This window comes from Protopterus annectens, chromosome 1.part2, assembly GCF_019279795.1.
Source record: "Protopterus annectens isolate FY-2018-M chromosome 1.part2, PAN1.0, whole genome shotgun sequence".
Lineage (NCBI taxonomy): Eukaryota > Metazoa > Chordata > Ceratodontiformes > Protopteridae > Protopterus > Protopterus annectens.
In genome coordinates this window covers 1229939516-1229953755 of record NC_056727.1, presented here as the reverse complement: position 1 = coordinate 1229953755, position 14240 = coordinate 1229939516, and the positions used below count along the sequence as shown (strand labels likewise).

The following is a 14240-nucleotide window of genomic DNA, read 5'->3' as shown; positions in this document are numbered from 1 at the left end:
TTGGTCCTTTCCAGTGTCAGACAGGCCACAAAGAGGCAGATACAGATGCCCTAGAGGCAGATCTCAGCCCCAAGGCTCATACAAGCCTAAACAATGGGGTGCTTCTACCTCCAAAAGCGGAGAAGACAAATCACAGCCATATAGGAAACAGTCCCAATGACTTTCCACTGCCAATGCCAAGAACTTCTCTTTTGTCCGCACCCTTAGGGGTAAAGCTAGCACTTTTTTCACAGAATTGGCACATGATCATTCAGGACAAATGGGTGTTGAATATTGTTTCTCAGGACTACAGGTTCCACTTTCACACCCTTCCAAAGACAAAAGGTATGCCAGACCTGCCACATAATCAATGGGCAGAGGCACAAAAGCAAATTTCATCTCTCATGGACATGAGGGCTATTCAGCAAGTACCACAGCAAGAGCAGGGACAAGGATTTTACTCAAGACTTTTCTTGGTACCCAGAAAGGACAAAGCCTGGAGACCAATACTGGACCTGTCTATTATAAACACTTTTCTGGACGTTCCAAAATTCAAAATGTTGACACTGAAGCAACTTCTGCCCATGCTGGGCAAGAAGGCTTGGCTCGTAACTTTGGACCTCAGAGGCATACCTGCATGTCCCAGTCAGACAATCTTGCAGAAGATACCTCACATTCATAGCTGGCTCAATGCACTACCAATTCTCTGCACTGCCCCTTTGGCTTATCTACTGCGCCCAGGGTCTTCACAAAATGCCTGGCACCAGTAATTGCGTTTTGCAGACAGAGGAATTTAAATATATCCCTACTTGGATGACTGCCTTATTCAAGCAGAGAGCAAGGACATTCTACTAAAGCATCTGGCGTTTGTAAAAAGATTACTAATTTGCCTAGGGTACACAGTAAACGAAAAGAAATCAAAACTAGTACCCTCTCGAGATAATATTCCTGGATGCAAGCTTGAATACAACTGCCCAGATGGCTTATCTCACGCCAGACAAACAAAGGCAACTGACTTCTTACTTCGAAAAGATGGCAACAAAAACCCAGTTACCTGCAAGAAAAATTCTGCAGGCTTTGGGCTTCATGGCATCCTGCATTCTGCTAATTCCATATGCAAGACTGCATATGAGAAAGCTACAATGGTATCTAAAAAGTGTTTGGACTCAACATTGCCACAGCCTGGAAACATTAATTACCCTCATTCCCTGCCTGCAACAGGAGTTTCGATGGTGGGCACTGGCCTGTCACCACAACAAGGGACAGCCATTCACTTTACCCACAGCCAGGCAGACACTAACAGATGCATCGGATTATGCCTGGGAGGCCCACATTTCAGGAAAATGCATTCAGGGCACGTGGCCCGCAAGCCAAATGCATCTTCATATCAACCAAAAAGAGATTGCTAGCTGTACAGAATGCCCTGACAGCCTTCAAGGATCTAGTCCATCCAGGACAACTGTTGATAAAGACAGACAATACTACAGTCATGTGGTACATAAACAAGCAAGGGGGCACACATTCCTACCCCCTCTGCAGGCAAGCCATGACTTTGTGGAACACAGCATTGACTTATCAAGTGCATCTGCAAGCACAATTCCTGCCAGGAAAGACAAGTACTCTGACAGACGAACTAAGCAGAAACCTCATGGACCCTCACGAGTGGAAACTAGATCCACAAGTCTTCAGCATAACAAGGAAATGAGGATGCCCAGACATAGATCTATTTGCCTCCCCTCACAACTGCCAACTACAGAGATTCTGTACAAGGACTTATCACAAACTAGCATGGAAGGTGGATGCTCTATCATTCAGCTGGAAAACCCTTACAGTATATGCCTTTCCTCCACTGCTTCTGCTCCCCAAGGTACTCCTAAAGGTCAGACAAGAGAAGCCAAAAATGATACTGATTGCCCCAGACTGGCCACGCCAGCACTGGTACCCAATCCTAAAGAGCTTGTCTCGAGGCCCAGCCTGGACTTTACCTCAAATTCCTCATCTACTGACCCAACAAAACAATCAGATCCTGCACAGCCAACTCAGAACCTTAAATGTGGCTGCATGGTGAATAATATAACCACTCAGAACACACCTCTCTCTAAAGCAGTTATGGATGTTATTTTGGAGGCCAGGAGGCCCAGCACCAGAAAATCTTATGCAGAACAATGGAAGAGATTCTGTGCTTGGAACCAGGCACAAGGAATTGATACGCTTGTTCCAAATATTCCTCAGATTTTACAATACCTAACTGAGATGCTGGACAAAGGCCTATCCTATTCATCAATTAAGGTCCATGCCTCTGCCATTTCAGCTCATTACAATACGGAACCACCTATTTTTTCACATCCACTGCTAAGGCAGCACCTCAGAGGGGCCAAAAACATAAGACCCCCAAGGAGAGCACCGATACCTACATGGGACCTCAATTTTGTCTTGGAAAAGCTCACACTGCCTCCTTTTGAGCCAGCCAATACAGCTGAGATAAAATTATTGTCATGGAAAATAGCTCTGCTCCTAGCAATAACTTCAGCAAGAAGAGTCTCAGAGTTACAGGCATTAATGGCTGTGGAACCTTTTATCATTTTCCATCCGGACTGGGTTTCTTTAAGGACGAACCCAACATTTATGCCTAAGGTAGTATACAGTGTGGCTCTTAATCAAACCATTCATCTGCCTACTTTTTATCCAAATCCAAAGAATAAAGGGGAGAGACGTCTGCATTCTTTGGACATACACAGACAGCTTCGCTTCTAGCTGGACAAAACTAAAGCTTTCAGAAAGACTGAGCAACTTTTAGTGGCATATGCTGCAGGATCACAAGAAAAGGCTATCTCAAAGCAGACTATTTCATAATGGATAGGACACTGCATTCATTTCTGCTATTCACAACATGGCAAATCAGTGCCTAAGGGCATTAGGCCACATTCGACCAGGGCAGCAGCCACCTCAGCAGCCTTCCTCAGAGGAGTACCAACCAAGGATATTTTGGAGGCTGCAACTTGGACTTCAGTGCACACTTTTGCAAAGCACTACCACTTACCTCTTTACTCTAAATCCAGAGCAGGCTTTGCCACTGCAGTTATGTAGGGCCTCATAGCCACTCCTAATTCTATTTAGACCCAGCCGCCCAACCTCAGCTTTGGGATTCAACCCAAGTGTAATGACTGCAACAGTGAAACACAATGAACATAGTACAGTTGTGTACCTACCATAAATGTAGATGTTCGAGTGTATTCACTGTTGCAGTCCAGGTTACCCACCCACCATCCCCCTTTCTTTGCTGGGACTTATCTGTACTTCTGTATTCCATACAACCTATGTGGTGTATTTGCTTGTAGATGAAGGTACTGTTTTAGTGCATGCTTTTTTATAAGCAATGTTTTTAGCCTACCCTTTTGGGGGCACCTGACATCTGGGGCAAGAAAAACTAAAGAAAATGGCATCGGCTGCATCTTATATACCCCTGGTGCACTGACGTCAGGGAAGAGGCGACAGCAACCGACGCCGGACCAGGACTTTGGAATTCGGGCCGACTGCACGTAGCCGGCCAGCAGGATAACCCAAGTGTAATGACTGCAACAGTGAATACACTCGAACATCTACATTTATGGTAGGTACACAACTGTACTTTTCATGGCATCTGTCCCTTTGCCAGACTTCACATGAGTGTAATTCAGTGGTACCTCAGATCAGTCTGAACTTCTCAGCACCCCTTATCTTTTCAGATTCCAATTCTGTGGTTTGTCAAAAAGGAGTTACTTTGGTTAGATCAGTTATCTCTAAACCCTGGTCTGCCCTTCTCCTTTCAGCCAAACCTCAATCTGTCACAGTAGAGGCTTCAGATGTTTGGAATTCTGTTTCAAAATGGGTAAAAGTGCAAGCTCTGTGGTACTCCCAAGGAGACATAAAAGCACATAAAGGATCTATACTTTAAAGGTCTTAAATCATCTCCAGTACTTGGGTCCTCTGTAGGTTATCATTAGAAAATACCACAGTGATGTGATTCATTAACAAACATGGGTGGTACCAGATAACCATTTTGCAGAAGTGCTGTCAGTCTGTCTATTTAGAATTCATACATCCTGTCAGAGCAAAACATTGTAGCAGAAAAGCTGAGCAGAGCCAGGACAGATCCTAATGGATCAATTCCTGGAGGACTCCAGGGGTGAATTTTCAAACTGCGAGGAACAAGTCGGATAGATCTGTTTAACTCCTTTTCAGAACTGATAGTTATAGAAGTTCTACTCCAGGATTCCTGCAGGTAGGCCTGGGGGACAGATGCTTTCCATGCCCATAGACAGGCATATTCCTGTATACTTTTCCACACTTCCCACTGATAAACTGGGTCCTCTTAAAGTTTCTGAGGGACTTTCTAAAGATGGTGGTGACTCCCTTTTGGCTCCGGCAACAGTGGATGTTCTTTGTGTTTCACTGTTGCACTCATGACATTTGGGTTATCTGCTTGCAGATAACCCAAATGTCATGAGTGCAACAGTGAAACACAAAGTCTTTGGTCCTGCGTCGGTTGCTGTCTCATCTTCTGTGACATCAAGTAGTCAGGGGTATAAAGTATGCAGCCAATGCCATTACATCAGTCTTTCTTGCCTTGTGGTGGCAGAAGCAGATGTTCATCATGCTATACTGCTGCAGCAGTCATCACACTTGGGTTATCCTGTCGTCAGGCGGTCCCGCAGTCGGCCGAATCCCAAAGTCCTGGTCAGGCGTCGGTTGTCGTCGCCTCTTCCCTGACATCAGTGCAACAGGGGTATAAAAGAGACAGCCAATGCCATTTTCTTCAGTCTTTCTTGCCGCGCGGTGCCCGAAGCAGAAGCAGTTCGCAAGTGCCAGTCGGCCGGCTCCTGAAATTTTCGAATAGTTTCAGCCCGAAGTCTTCTCTAAAGCTAAGTACCCTGTTGGGGAAACGTTTCTTGCCTCAGACCGATGTCAGACAAAAAGTTAATAATTGTATTTCTTGTGGGAAGCAAATACCTCATAAGGATTTTCATTCTCATTGTATTCCTTGCCTAGGCCCAGACCACGACGTCTCTGGTTGTCGGTTTTGTGCTAGGTTCAACAAATGTACAATTAAGCATCGGGCAGAATTCGCCCAGCATTATTTTGGCAGAAAATTTAACTATAGCATGCCATTGGAGCAACCGACATCAGCAATGATTAAAAAACGCAAAGAAAAGGACCGGCAGCCAAGGCCAAGACCAGGTACCGAGGCCTCAGCAAGGCCTGACGCCGGTTCTCCGTTTTTCAGCGAGGTGCCTTCGCAGCCCCTGACTACCGCTGATTCAGAATTTCTGACGGCCTCCCAAACCGAAGCAGTTGGGCCTCAGGAACCTATTCCACCTCACTCCTCGGATGCCAGCCCCGACGGGGATCCGGAAATTTTGGATAGGCCTTCGGTCTCTGAAGGTGTTTTCAAACCGACAGCTATCTCTGCCAAGCCTTATGCTAAACTCAAAGCCTCCTTGAAAGTTAGAAAACCGGGGCCACACACACCCCCACAGGCCCCTATGCCTAAAAAACAGATGCTTAAGATGGCTGAGGATTTAATTACCCTTATCATGGGATCCCAACCCCCACCTGACAAAAGGCCTAGACTGGAGGAAGATTATCCTTCTCTGACCAAGCATCCATTTCCTCAGGCATGTCTGACGACCAGGATTACTCCTTCCCTTCCTTATGAAGACTCAGATGCTGAAGCGTCCATTCCCTCTGTCTCCACTCCTGAAGACTACTCTTTTGGGGAAACTTTACACACCATGAGGGAACACTTCCACTGGGAAGGCCAAGATTACTCTGACTCCAAGAAAAGACTCCATGAGTTTCTTCTTCTTCCACAGCATAGACCCCTGGCAATTACTCCAGTTTTAGACATTTTGGATGATGTTTTCTCTGAATCCAGTTTAAACCCAGATTCCTTACCTCCAGCACCAGCTAAACCAGACAGATACTACTGAGTTCCTGATACTCATAAGTTTCTATACAAAAGTCCTACTGCAGACCCCGAGACCATTTCGCAGGGTCCCAAAGGGGTTAAGACCTCTACTGCTAAGAATCCACTTCCTTCGGAAAGAGATTCCAGAGCATTAGAAAGATGGGGAAAGAAAGTGCATACGTCTGCCACTTTGGCCATGAGGGCCTTAAACTGCCAATTCCACATGCTAAAATACCAACAGTATTTGATTACACAGTTAAAGCAGAAACTGATCCCTCAGACAGATCAACTTGATTTTAAAGAGATGCAGGATTTGCTGCATGCAGCAGAACAGGTGGGAAAGCAATACCTTAGTGTGGTTTTGATTCATTGGAAGCCTCATGTAGAGCAGCTGTCACAGGGTCTGTAATACGTAGGCATGCTTGGCTTAAAGAACAAGCCTTACCAGAACATGTCAAAGCAAAGTTATTGGATGCTCCATTGCAGAAAGATGTGTTATTTGGTGTCAAAGCAGAGGAAGTTTTAAAGAAAATGGAAGAAAAGGCAAAATCTATTTAAACAGTTGAAGATTTTTTACAGGTACAACCTTCTCGTTTCAGCAGAAACTGGCCATCAAAAAACTGGTCCTTTCCTGCATCAGACAGACCCCAAAGAGGTAGGTACAGGCGCCCAAGGGGCAGAGGCCAGCCACAAGGTTCTTTCAGGCCTAGACAATGGCATACAATAACTCAGAGGTGGAGACGAAAGATCTCAACCCTTCAGGAAACAAACACAATGACTTCCCTCTTCGCCTGCCAAGCAAAATTGCCCTGGCAGCACCTTTGGGAGGAAAACTGGCTCTATTGCCACAAAATTGGCGCATCATAACAAAGGACAAATGGATTCTGGACATTATTACCCGAGGCTACAGATTTCATTTCCACACTTTACCACGGATGAGAGGCATGCCAGACCTGCCTCCAAACCAATGGGCAGAGGCTCAAACGCAAATTACAGCTCTCATGGATATGAAAGCAATTCAAAAGGTACCTACAAAGGAGCAAGGTCAAGGTTTTTACTCAAGACTGTTTCTAGTCCCAAGAAAGGACAAAGCCTGGAGGCCCATCTTAGACCTCTCAATTCTAAACACATACCTGGAGGTACCCAAATTCAAAATGCTCACACTACAGCAGCTCCTTCCCATGCTGGGTAAGGAGTCTTGGCTGGTAACGTTGGACCTCAAAGAGGCATACCTGCATGTCCCTATCGGACAAGATTGCAGAAGATACCTAAGATTTTTGGCAGGTACAACGCATTATCAATTCTCTGCATTGCCCTTTGGCTCATCTACTGCACTCAGAGTATTTACGAAAGGCCTGGCATCAGTAATTGCATATTGCAGACAACGAGGAATACAAATTTATCCATATCTGGACGACTGCCTGATCCAAGCGGACAGCAAGGACATTCTCTTACAGCATCTGGTTTTTGTAACACAGCTGCTCAGTTGCCTAGGGTACACAGTAAACAAAAAGAAGTCAAAACAAATACCCTCGCAACAGATAATATTCCTGGGTGCCAGCTTAAATACAACGGCCCAGATGGCTTACCACACGCCAGACAAACAAAAACAATTGACTCACTACTTCAAAAAGATAGCAACTTTTACCCAGCTCACTGCAAGGAAAATCCTGCAAGCATTGGGGTTCATGGCATCATGCATTCAACTAATCCCATATGGAAAGCTGCATATGAGAAAATTACAATGGTACCTGAAAAGTGTATGGTCTCAACACAGGCACAGCCTCGAAACAAGTATACCTCTTATTCCTTGCCTTCAAAAAGAGTTCCTGTGGTGGGCTCAAGCATGTCAAATAAACAAGGGTCTAACTTTCGTCTTACCTCCAGCAAACCAAACCATGACAACAGATTCTTCAGACTATGCCTGGGGAGCACACATAGGACAGTGCACACAGGGCAAATGGTCTGCAAAACAAATGCATCTTCACATCAACCAAAAGGAGATGCTAGCTGTACAAAATGTACTGACAGCCTTCAAGGACCTCTTGCATCCAGGACAACTTCTAATAAGGACAGAGAACACCACAGTTATGTGGTACATAAACAAACAGGGAGGAACACACTCCTATCCTTTATGCAGACAGGCTATGACCTTATGGAACACAGCACTGACCTACCAAGTACAACTACAAGCACAATTCCTGCCAGGAAAGGAAAACATATTGGCAGACGAATTAAGCAGAAATATGGCAGATCCTCACGAGTGGAGAATGCACCCACAGGTATTTTCAGTGATAACTCAAAGATGGGGATGTCCAGACATAGATCTATTTGCCTCCCCCAACAATTGCCAATTACAAAACTTCTGCACAAGGACTTATCACTCCCTAGCCTGGAAAGTGGACGATCTATCATTCAGTTGGACAACACTGACAGTCTATGCCTTCCCTCCACTACCTCTATTGACCAAGGTATTATTGAAGGTCAGATCAGAGAGACCACAAATGATCCTCATTGCTCCGGACTGGCCACGCCAGCACTGGTACCCATTACCAAGGAACTTGACTCAGCCCTCCATGGATCTTGCCTCAATTCCCACAACTGTTGACTCAGAAAAACTCTCAAACCCGTCACAGCCAGCTCAGAACTTTAAATTTAGCTGCATGGAGAATTTCTTAAATTATCAATCAACACTTCTCTCAAAGGACATCTTGAATGTCATTTTGGAGGCCATGAGGCCCAGCACCAGGAAGACTTACTCAGACAAATGGAAAGATTTTGTGCATGGCACCAGGCTAAAGGTCAAAATCCCTGGATACCAAACATTCCTCTCATACTGCAATACCTAACTGAGATGCTACACAAAGGCCTTTCCTTCTCCTCCATTAAGATCCATGCTTCAGCCATTTCAGCTCAATATAATACGGATCCTCCAATTTTCTTGCACCCTTTACTTAGGCAGTTTCTCAGAGGGGCTAAGAATATAAGACCCCCCAGAAAACCACCAACACCAACTTGGGATCTGAACTTCGTTTTAGAAAAGTTAACACTGCCTCCTTTCGAACCAGCCTTCTCAGCAGAACTACAATACTCATCTTGGAAAACAGCCTTGTTGGGAGGGTGGCCTAATGGTTAAGGTGTTTGTCTTGCAAGCACAAGGTGCAGGGCTTGAATCTCACAAGGGATAATTGGCTAGGCTTAAAATGGCTCGCAAGGACAGTTAGCTTAGTACTAATCTATGAACCTATATATACCTTGTTACTGGCTATTACCTCAGCACGCAGGGTCTCAGAACTACAGGCACTTATGGCAGTGGAACCTTTCATCATTTTCCATCAGGACAGAGTCTCATTACGAACTAACCCTACCTTCATGCCCAAGGTAGTATCCAGTGTGGCTTTGAATCAGACCATTCATTTACCCACCTTTTTATCCTAACCCACAGAATAAAGGAGAAAGGCTCCTTCACTCTTTGGACATTCACAGACAGCTACGTTACTATTTAGATAAGACAAAGATCTTCAGAAAAACTGACCAACTCTTTGTATCATATGCTGCAGGTTCACAAGGAAAGGCTATTTCAAAACAGACCATCTCCAAATGGATAGCACATTGTATCCGCTTTTGCTGCTCGCACCATGGGAAGGCATTGCCTGTCAATATTAGATTCCATTCTACCAGGGCTACTGCAACCTCAGCAGCCTTTCTCAGAGGGGTTCCAACCAAAGACATTCTGGAGGCAGCTACTTGGAGTTCAGTGCACACCTTTACCAAGCACTACCACCTTCCATTATACTCAAACACCAGAGCTGGTTTTGCCACTGCAGTTCTGCAGGGCATCCTAGCATCACCTAACCCAGTTTAGTACCAGCCACCCTTCCATAGCTTTGGGATTCTACCCAAGTGTGATGACTGCAGCAGTATAGCACGATGAACATAGTACAGTTTTGTACCTACCATAAATGTAGATGTTCGAGTGGTTATACTGCTGCAGTCCAGGTTACCCTCCCTCCCTCCATCCCCTCTACATACCAGGGTGTTAGTTACAACTCCATGTACATCAATCAATTGGATGCATGTCTATATGGTGTATTTGCTAACAGCTAGTACTATTGTTTATCTACTAAGGTGTTGTTGCATAGCCATTGTATTGCCTTCCTAGTTGGGGGCACCTGACATCTGGGGCAAGAAAAACTGAAGAAAATGGCGTTGGCTGTCTCTTTTATACCCCTGTCGCACTGACGTCAGGGAAGAGGCGACTACAACCGACGCCGGACCAGGACTTTGGGATTCGGCCGACTGCGGGGCCGCCTGACGACAGGATAACCCAAGTGTGATGACTGCAGCAGTATAACCACTCTAACATCTACATTTATGGTAGGTACAAAACTGTACTTTTGCAAGTGCCGGTCGTTCATCTCCTGAAGTTTTCGTTTTTGAGTTTCAGAACCAAAGTCTTCAACTAAAGCTAAGTACCCCGTTGGGGAAACTTTTTCTTGCTCTAAACCGATGTCAGTAAAAGTCAATAATTGTATTTCTTGTGGAAAGCAAATACCTCATAAAGATTCATACTGTATTCCTTGCCTAGGCCCTGACCACAACATACCTCGCTGTCGGTTTTGTGCTTTATTTAAACCTCAAATTATTCGTCGTTGGTATATTTTCGCTTCTAAATATTTTGGTGCTTTGTTCAATTGTCCAGATATGTCTTCGGTAAGCCACCCGACTACTGACATTTTAAAAAAACACAAAGATAAAGACAGAGACAGGCCGCCTATGTCCAAAGCTGCCGATAACGCTTCTCCTAAGCTAGTCGCCAGTTCGCCAGTACTCAGTGAGGTGCTTTCATAGCCCCTGCTACCCGCTACTTCAGATTCGCAGGCCTTTACTGAGCCACATTCGGAGTCCGGTATGCAGTGAAATGCTTCAACTGTGGAACCTGTATGTCTGTACCTTGGATGTGTCCGGAACCACTGTGCAGGCACCGGCTTCTGAGGGTATACTCAAGCCTACTGACTTGCATATTAAACAGGCGCCATCTTCTTCAAGGCCTAAAACTCAAACCATGCCTAGGAAACTGACAACCAGACCGCATGGTCATCAGGTCTCTATGCCTAAAAAACAAATAAGAATGGCTGAAAACCTTATTACTTTAAGTCAGGGGAAGCAAAGCTTCCCCCTCTAAGAGACCTAGGACTGAATTTGCTTATAATACTTCTGACGAGGATTCTGAAATTTCTGTCTCCTCTGATGACCAGGATTTACCCTTATCCACTTATGAGGATTCTGATGCAGAGGACTCTAGTCCCTCTGCTTCTCCCCCAGAGGATTTTTCTTTTGATGAAACCTTGCATACTCTTAGGGAGCATTTTCACTGGGAAAGCCAGGATTACTCTGATTCTAAAAAGAGGCTTGGAGATTTCTTACTCCTGCCCTAACACAGGCCTTTAGCTGTCCCTCCTGTGCCGGACATTGTTGATGATGCCTTTTTGGAATCTAGCTTGGCCCCTGACTCTTTACCTCCTGCTCCCAGGAAACCTGATAGATATTACAGGGTTCCTGATTCTCACAAGTTTCTTTTTAAAAAATCCTACTGCGGATCCTGAGACCATTTCACAGGGAGCCAAGGGCATTAAGGCTACTACTGCCAAAAATCCTACCCCCTCTGATATTGATTCCAGGACCCTGGATAGATTGGGTAAGAAGGTATACACCTCTGCAACCTTGGCCATCAGGGCATTAAATTGCCAGTTTCATATGTTAAAGTATCAGCAGCATATTATTGGATTGCTTAAACAGAAAATGATGATGATTCCCGATTGTGCTGAAAATAAGGATTTACAGGAATTTAATGCATTCTGCTGAACAGGTTGGAAAACATACTTTGCTTTGTGGTTTTGATTCACTAGAGGCATCTTGCAGGGCTGCTGTCATCAGGTCTGTACTTAGAAGGCATGCTTGGCTTAAGGAGCAATCTTTGCCAGATTATGTTAAAACTAAATAAATTGCTGGATGCTCCCTTAAATCAGGACCGCCTGTTTGGCAACAAAGCAGAAGACGTTCTTAAAAAGATGGATGAAAAAGCTAAATCTATGCAAACAGTTAAAGATTTCTTACAAGTGCAGCCTCCAAGATTTAGTAGGCATTGGCCCTCAAAAAATTGGTCCTTTCCTGCCTCTTCCAGGCCTTCCCAGTTCAAACCCAGAACCAACAGAACAACCAGGCTTCAGTCCCAGGCTACGCACAGCCTCCAAGATTTAGTAGGCATTGGCCCTCAAAAAATTGGTCCTTTCCTGCCTCTTCCAGGCTTTCTCAGTTCAAACCCAGAACCAACAGAACAACCAGGCTTCAGTCCCAGGCTACGCACAGGACTAAGCAGTGGGGGGGCTCCCACTTCCAAGTCAGGGAGTAGTAACACTCCCACTATGGTAAGCTGTCTCAATGACTTAATTTTAAAACTTCCAAGCTCCTTTAGAGGGAAAGATTGCTCTGCAAGCAAAAAACTGGGAACTCATTACCCAGGACAAATGGGTTTTAAACATAGTTTCCCAAGGATACAGATTTCACTTCCACACGTTACCAACCCCAAACGGTTGGCCATTCCTGCCCCCAAATCAGTGGGCAGAGGCTTAAAAGCAAGTACTCTCTCTAAGATTAGAGGCTATTCAGACTGTACCAGAAGAGGAAAAGGGACAAGGTTTCTACTCAAGACTTTTCCTGGTACCCAAAAAAGACAACTCATGGCGTCCTATCCTGGACCTTTCTATCCTAAACACCTTTTTGGTGATTCCAAAATTCAAGATGCTAACGCTTCACCAGTTGCTTTCAATGATAGGCAAAGATGACTGGTTGGCTACACTGGATTTAAAGGAAGCCTACCTGCACATCTGAATAGGGGAATCTTGCAGAAGATACCTACGCTTCAAAGCAGGCTGCATGCATTATCAGTTCTCTGCACTGCCCTTTGGCTTATCTACTGCGCCCAGGGTATTCACAAATTGCCTAGCTCCAGTCATTGCATTTTGCAGGCAAAGAAATATTCTAATATACCCATACCTGCACGATTGTCTAATTCAGGCAAAAAGTTAAGACATACTTTTGAATCATCTGGCATTTGTACAAAAGGTGCTAACTTGTCTGGGGTACACCATAAACAAAAAGAAGTCACAGCTGGTACCCTGTCAACAAATTATATTCCTGGGAGCAAGCTTGAACACAACTTCCCAGATGGTTTTCCTCACGCCAGAGAAACAAATTCATTTGACAACTTACTTCAAACTAGTGGCCACAAAGACCCTGATATCTGCAAGGCAAATACTGCAAGCCTTGGGGTTCATGGCCTCGTGCATTCTACTAACTCCATATGCAAGACTGCATTTGAGGAAACTACAATGGTATCTAAAAAGCCTATGGTGTCAACTTTCTCAGGATCTAGAAGCAATGATTCCTATCATATCTTGCCTAAGGTTAGAATTCCTTTGGTGGGCAGAGGCCTGCCACCAAAACAAGGGACTACCATTCACTGTACCCCCTACCACCCAAACCCCAACAACAGATGCATCAGGCTATGCATAGGGGGGCTCACCTGGCAGGTAAGTGCATTCAGGGCAAATGGAACCCAAGTCAAATGCACCTGCATATCAATCAAAAAGAAATGTTAGCTATACAGAATGCTCTGACAACCTTCAAGGACCACATTCTTCCAGGACAATTGATGGTAAAGACTGACAAAACCACTGTTATGTGGTACATAAACAAGCAGGGGGCTACCCATTCCTACCCCCTCTGCAGACTAGGCATGGCTCTCTGGAACACAGCTTTGAGCTACCAAGTGCATCTAAAGGCTCAATTCCTGTCAGGAAAACTAAATACACTGGCAGACGAACTAAGCAGAAATCTAATGGACCCACACGAGTGGAAACTGGAATTAAAGACTTTCAACATGTTGATAAACAAATGGGGGAGCCCAGATATAGACCTGTTTGCCTCCCCCCAGAACTACCAATCGGACAAATTCTGCACAAGGACTCCCCACAAACAAGCTTGGAAAGTGGATGCTCTGTCCTTCATCTGGGAAAATCTATTTGTTTATGCCTTTCCTCCTCTCCCTCTCTTCTCCAAAGTACTACTAAAGATCAAACAGGACAAACCAAGGACAGTACTGATTGCACCAGACTGGCCACGCCAACATTGGTACCCCCTCTTGCGCAGTGTCAGCTAGTGCCATGGCACCTGCCTCTGACCCCCTACCCTGCTGTCACAGCAGGAGAGTCGGATTCTGCACCCTCAGCTTCAAACCCTGAACCTGGCAGCC

The 14240-nt window shown here is 45.1% G+C and overlaps 1 protein-coding gene across 2 annotated transcripts in view; it reads left to right on the top strand.

Moving 5' to 3' along the window:
* TMEM50A (transmembrane protein 50A) overlaps positions 1-14240 on the top strand; it is a 455243-nt gene that overhangs the window by 325172 nt on the left and 115831 nt on the right. The window lies entirely within an intron of this gene.